The sequence below is a fragment of the Vombatus ursinus genome, unplaced genomic scaffold (genome assembly GCF_900497805.2).
Source record: "Vombatus ursinus unplaced genomic scaffold, bare-nosed wombat genome assembly UNPS02014779.1, whole genome shotgun sequence".
Taxonomy (NCBI): Eukaryota; Metazoa; Chordata; class Mammalia; order Diprotodontia; family Vombatidae; genus Vombatus; species Vombatus ursinus.
In genome coordinates, this window is record NW_020954557.1 from 19099947 (window position 1) to 19107436 (window position 7490).

General features: G+C 35.6%; 1 pseudogene; it reads right to left on the bottom strand.

Moving 5' to 3' along the window:
- Window positions 1-863: 863 nt before the first annotated feature.
- Window positions 864-1234, bottom strand: LOC114045585 (annotated as a pseudogene).
- Between the last annotated feature and the right edge of the window lie 6256 nt (window positions 1235-7490).

The following is a 7490-nucleotide window of genomic DNA, read 5'->3' on the forward strand; positions in this document are numbered from 1 at the left end:
TAGTTATATATGAAGGCTACCTTGCCAATGGCCACATCATGCAGCCAAACTGAAATTGGTACTTATTTGTACCTGGTCCTTCATTGTCCTGTGCAATTAGTTTCATTGCCCCTCTGTGAATTAAGCTGTATAAAACTAGTGCCTATTCAAACATGAGATATTCATTTTTCTTCTGACTCTAAACTAGTTGACAGGTCTAAAGCCAAGTGACATTCATTATTAATGTTTAATGAAGGCTCACCAAGAGACTTTGGGAGAGGTAAGAGAGATTAATCAGAAACCAGAGTTCCTCATCACCAGCTTTACACAGATGTGGCTCACAGGTTGGATCCATGTTGCTAAAGCCAAACAGAGGGTTGAATGATGATGCTGTCAGGTTAGGACAGTGAAGACAGTCCCAAATTCCTGCTTTGCCTGACTTGCCAAAATAATTGCAGATGCAAAGACCTAGAATAGAATGGAAAAATTGCTGCTAAAGAACATTTCTTTGCAGGAATGCTTATATCTGATGCCTGACCAGCAGTATGGAATTAGACCGACTTCACCATTGATACCATTCCCAGTCATGCTGCTCTCTTACCATTCTAATATAAACTATAAACAGATGTGTTTTCTTAATCCTCCAGAGACCAGACACAACTGACATTAACTAGGTAATCCAGATGGTAATACCTGCCACAGGAATGAGATATGAATAAAAATATAGAATATAATTTTTTAAAAATTGAAATTTTAAAAAAATCCTCCACGTTGTTGCTTGGAGTGACTTACATATCATCATCATATATAAAACTATGTATAACATGGTCAGTGGTATTAATTTTTTTTTGAGATTTTATAATTTTATTTAAATGAAGCTCCATTTAGTTTTCATCCACATTGACTGTCTGTAAACTTTTGAAAGTGGTGACAGGTACGTAAGAAACCAACGTATACAGCTTGTTTGGTGAATCTTCATCCGTTTCCTAGACAAACACACTCGGATACGGTATGGGACATTCCTTATTCCTTTGGCCCAAACAGCTTTGTTGAGTCTGGTGTCAACGCGTACATCTGGAGTTCCCATTTCTTCCGTGGCAAATTTGTGGATTTCCTTTAGAGCTCGAGGCACTCGTTTTTTGAAGCCTACTTCATGAATCCTCTTGTGAATGTTGATGGTATACTCTCTGGTCACCACCTCATTCATGGCAGAACATCTCTTCTTTTTCTCTCCACCCTTGTTTGAGGGAGCCATCCTGCCTGGGACCAGGTCGGAAAGGGAGGGCGCAGAGGATTCAGTGGTATTTCTTTAAAGCAGAGATTCTTTACATTGAGTCCATTAATTTGTTTTTGTGTTTTTTTTTAATTGATAACTTTTAATATATGGGTTCAATTTATAATTCAATGTATTTTATTAAACGCATTGAAAAACATTACTATGAGGAGTCCACAGGTTTCACCAGACTGCCTAAAAGGGCTGATGAAACAAACAAACAAACAAAAAGGTTAAGAATTCCTGATTTACAGGAGTTTTTCATGAAAGTATAAAAATTCAAAGCTTACAAAAGACAGTAAACACTGCCACTATTTCAGAAACAAATGAACTCTGCCATGGTACCAAGAAATAACAAAAATAGAAATTACAAAGACTCCTAATAGGGAATATAAAATGTTAGCTACTATAATATCTTTTTTAAATGCTGCTTATTGTGTTTTGTGCCCATTTCCTCCAGATTATGTTTGGTGCTAATGAAAATTATTTCATTCTGCATTACTTGATTTCTCCCTGATAAGTAACAACTCATGAAATAATATGCCAGATCATTATTTCTGAACTTACATTATAATTTGTCGCAAGAAATAATAATAGCTTTGCTGATCATGAAAGCACCATGCCAACAATAATGACCACATTAAATGCATCTCAACGAGTAATTCATGAGCCTTGATTTTTGCATTATTTCTGTTATCCTCTCATATTTGAGAACTACAAGTTCACATAAAGGCAATTATCTATTTGCAAATGAAACAATAGTATTAGGGCTTTATGTTAATTAAAATTGCTGAATTTAAATGGTACTTTATCCTTCTTAATATTTTCATTACCCCTCCAGAACTCTGTTGTTATTAGTATCACTGTAGTACATTTTGAGATACCAACATGGTCCATTTTTAATGTCATATAAAGTTCTTGGAAGATTGCAGGTCCCAAAATACATTCTCTGGGTCTTTACTCTAATTTTCTATGCTGTATTTTGAATTAAAGGTTGAAATATTTGACAGAGCAACTTAGATCTAGTTTTTAGGAGGAAGAGGGGACCTTTTAAATTTCTTGATTCTCTTTCTACCACTGCAACAAATTGCAGACACATTTATAGCCCAGTTAGGATGAAATTACTTGTTTCCAAATGAAACAATTGTTTATACTCTAATTTGTGCATAAGTAACTCCTATGAATAAGTTAAATCCTGGGTCCCGCTGTGGCTGCCTTTTTTTTTACATGAATCTTTGATGTCACCGAACCTTGGAAAACAGTTAAAAAATTATGAAATTCTTATTTCATGTAGCTTTTTTGCTGATCTCTCACTATCTTCTCATCTTCCAGCTACCATATATTTATATAGATTTTTAAAAAATATATTTATTTATTAGTAAATGGTGCACATAGTGAATGGAGTACTAGATTATAAAGCAAGAAACTTAAATTATATTCCCTGTCTTTGTACATACTGACTCTGAGACCTCGGGAAAGTCATTTAACCTCCTTAGAGCCTCATCTACAAAACAGGCTACTATCTTGCTTAGCAGATGGGAGGGAGAGGAGAGTAAGGGAGTAGAGCTAGACTAGAAAATCTCTGATGATTTCTTTCAGTTTTTCGATTTGAGTTTTATCCCTTAGGTCATGTAGGGTACATATGACAGACTTCTGTCAAGTGTAATTGCCCTTTGGATTTTCATTCAATTAGCAAGCCTTTATTAAGCAGTTACTAGTTGCCAAGTATTATGTTAAGTCCTGGGGATACAAAGACAAAAAAGAAATAGCCCTTGCCTTCAAGATCATATTTTCACAGAGGAGGAAAAAAAGTGCATATATAGGATGAAAGACATATATATGCAAGACAACCTTGAATAGGAAAGCTCTAGCAGTTGAAACCAGGAAAGTGACACTAGAGCTGATTCTTGAAGGAATACAGGGATTCCAAGAGACACAATTGAAGACAAAGTGCATTGTAGGTATGAGAGACATCCAGTGCAAAGGTATATAGATAGGTGATGGAGTGTCATGGGGAAAGTACAGCAAGAAATTGAGAATGGCTAGGCCATAGAGCATATGGAAGAGAACATGCAATAGAAATATAGAGAAAGTTGGCAATCAGATAATGATTTTTGATGTTACCAGGATAATTCATAAAAGTGATCAAAATACAACGTGACCCTCATTCCTATTTGCTTCAAGAGTAATGGTGGTGCAGTGACAGATAAGAGATCTTGAACTAGAAGGGATCTTAGAGATTACTTTGACCTCTTCATTTTACAGATAAGGAAACTGAGGCCCAGAGAGTTAAGGCATTATGAAAAGGTCACACAAGTAGTAAATGTCAAAGATGTTTCCTTGATTCCAAAACTAATATGCTTTCCCTGTACCTCACCATGGCAGTAGTCACTTTAGAATCAGCTCTCTGTGTACATTCAGGTTTTAACCAATTAGGTAAAAATGACAGAGAATATCATGTTAGAAGAAAGGATATAGATAATAAAATATTGCATGACCTTATCATAGCCCTATCATGACCTCTTTAAGTAAGCTATTACGTTCACAAATAAATAAGAAATAAAAAGTAAAGATATTAATTATCTTGCCATTTTTCTTACAGAAGTTAAGCCAATGTAAAAACAGGCACCATCAGAAGAAACTCAAATCACAGGGGCATTTTTAATAATACTTATTTTTTCGAAATGCACGTATTTTTAATGATAGAAAATTCCACTCTCTGTGGCACAGAGGCTAAGTTAAGTTGTATGCATTACAATAAAAACTTAAAGCCTTTAGTAGACATTAAGACACAAGGGATGTAATTCTCAAACCCAAGGTTGCAGAATTTTTAAACCTTGCCTAGGGAACACAAATGCCTTGTCCCAGCGCTGACTGGAGGGGCTGGGAAACAAATTGTCAAATATGTGGTAAATTAACCATGCGAGTCCAGAGTGATAGATAAAATGGCACCTGGAACAGGTGGGAGGGGAAATATGTAGGGAATCCGAGATTTGACTCTTGTGGCCAATTGTGTTCGAAAGAAAAAGACACAGATTAAGAGAGCTAGACAGAGATCATGCTAAGTTCAGCTAGAGGGAAGAGAAGATGAAGCTTTTGCTCTCAATCTGATTCACTTTGCTATAATGATTTAGAGAGCTATTAATTAGAGAATTAAATGCTGAGTAGATACAAAGAAATAGGCCTGCTATCTCCACATCATCTCAGATGGGAATAGCATGCTTAGAAAATAACTAAAGAACAGAGCTAGCTAATTGAGAGGTAGACAAGCAGTGCAGCCAACTTCAAAGATAAGTCTTGATAGTTCAGAGTTTGAAAAATCAGTCCCGGAAACACTGAGCAAAGGAAATATCTGATGAGAAAGTTTCAAGTATGATTTTTATTTTTTTAAAGGGGAGTGTGTGCTGTTGACATAGGATTTCAGGTATGTAGAGAGCTTCTGACGGGGAAACCTCTTTAACTGATGGGTGAGATTGAATAATCCATTTTCAGTCTTCTAGAGCTGGCTAGGGCACTAAAAAGTGAACTGCCTAGCCCATGATCATACCACCAGTATGTTTTTAGAGGTCTATTGCAGTCTCTTAAGAAATGTTTTCTCATCATGTGTTGTTGTTTTTCAGTCATTTCAGTTATGTCCTACTCTTCCTGACCCCTTTTTGGAATTTCTTGGCAAAGATACTGAAGTGGTTTGCCATTCCCTCCTCTGGCTCATTTTGCAGAGGAGGAAAATGAAGTAAACAGGGTTAAATGACTTGCCCAGGGTAGTCCAGCTACTAAGTTCTGAGACCAGATTTAAACTATGGAAGATGAGTCTTCCTGACTCTAGGCCTGGTAATCTCTTCAGTGTACCACCTAGCTACCATAGAAAGTTCTTCATGGACATTATCCTATTTTATTTTCCAACAGCACTACAGTTGTGCCAATATTATTATTCCTCCTTTACAGATAAGGAAACAAAGGCTCAGGAAGATGAAAAATTTGCTTAAGGTCATTAGGCTAGCAAGTAGCAGTGGCAGGATCTGAATCTACTCCAGTTCCAAAGTCAGTAGTCATATACTCCAACTGTAAATTGTACCATAACTCTCAAGACCTAGAAGAGCGGTTTGCATATAGGAAGAACACAATAAATGTTTTTAAAAGGACAAACAAATACGTTCTGTCAACGTGTCTGTTCAATGTATATAATTGTATATGTCCACATATGGTAAATGTCATGTATATATAGGCATATAAAACACATTCATATATTGCATATGCATATACATGTCTCTGTGTGCACACATTTATATATATATGTATAATGCATAATATATATGTATTATGTATAATATAATATGTATATGTATGTATATATGCTTATATTTTTATATACATATATATTTCCCTTATATATCTTACTCACTTGAAGATAAGCATGCTACTGTTCAGTGTTACAAAATATAAAAAATAGTTAATGGTGGTCTCAGGGACCACAGTTACATGGTCTACGAAACTCATTCTGATCTCTGTTGTAGAACGTTCACAGAAATGGAAAATCTTATCACTAGAAATTGTTTTTCCAATTAGTCCAAGTCATTAATCTACTAGATAAGGAAGTAGGGAAGTGATTTGTGAAAGGACACAGAAATTTAGCAGTAGGAAAAAAAAAAAAAGGTCTCCTGATTCTCAGCCCAGTATTTTTTCCCAATATATCAAATTCAACTCACCTAAATGCACAAACATGCCTTGGGCTTCCATCGCTGTTTTTGGTAGTTTTAGTTCAACGCATTATTGAATGTCTGCCACGTGTGAGACACTGTTTCAGGCACTGAAAGAGTTACAAAGGAGTAAGACCTGACTGGTTCTTGAAGGATTTTATAATACAGTAAACATGATACTCCTTTTTAATTCTCACATACTGTCCAACTCCAAGAGAGGTGATGTGCCACAGTGGATAGAAAACTTGTCTTAAAATCATACCTGGCTTCAAGATCCAGCCTTGATACATCCAGGCTTTGTGAACCTGGGCAAGTATTCTAGGAAATTCGCTAAGAATACAACTTGCGGAGCAAAAATGTGTCCACTTGCATTGGCACATTGGTAAAGGAAATTTTGCCATCCAGTATACCATCCCCTATATCAATGCAGTCACAGATCTAGTCCCTAGCCTCTCCATCCACATGCATTGAACATGGGAAAAAGACTTGCTCCAAGCATTTACTATAAATTTTAAAAGTAACTAAACCCCTATAGTAAAGCAAGTTTTCATGTTTGAACCTATATCATGATACCTTTGATGGGCATTTAATTTGATTAACAAATTCCTGCCAGGCCCTGATGCAAACAGAAGCCACCTTCAGCGGTGCCCTCTGTGAGGATCACAAAAAAGAATCCAATTACTGGTAAGACTTCATTCTCAATAAATATAATTATTTAGTCCTTCTCTCCTCTTCCTGCTGATACTTTAGGTATGGCATGGCACTCATTTGGACTTCATAAATGGGGTGGTTTCCTATGCCTAGTCCAATATGAGCTCTCAGTTACTTCTTGACTACCTACACTTTTTTCATCCAATAAAATTACAGTAATTTTTACTCAAAAGAAATACAAATGTGATTTCTCACATTTCTTAGGACATGTATTTCTTTTGCTACTTTCCTACATAGTACTAGTTGATTTTCTTGCTATGCTTACTCAAATTCAGAAAACTATAAATTACAAAACAAATACCTATATGTATAGGTAGAAGTTTCCTCACTGGGCATTCCCTATACCCATAAAAATCACAGGTCTAGTTTGAGAAACACACACACACACACACACACACACACATACACACATGAACACACATACACTTCAATCATATGCTTTAGAAATGGAAGGGACCTCAAAGATAATCTGGTCTAATCCCCTCCTTTTACAGATAAGGAAAGTAATTGACTTATCCAAGGCATAGCAATTTATCAGCTATGCAAGGTCCAACATTTAAAACCTGATTTTTACACATTTGTTTTCTTCTTTGTCAATTAAGATCAAACTTCTACAAAAGGGATTGTGGTATTATGGAGTTCTTGATACCTACCTATATTATGTATCAAGCACAGACAAAGGAACACTGATTTATTTGGTTTTAAATAGTAACGATTTCAAATTTCACATTTAAACTTCATGTTTTATAACTTTCTACTTCCACATAAGTATTAGACTACATTACAAATGCAATTTCTTCAAATTATGACTTTAAGAAAACAATAGATAA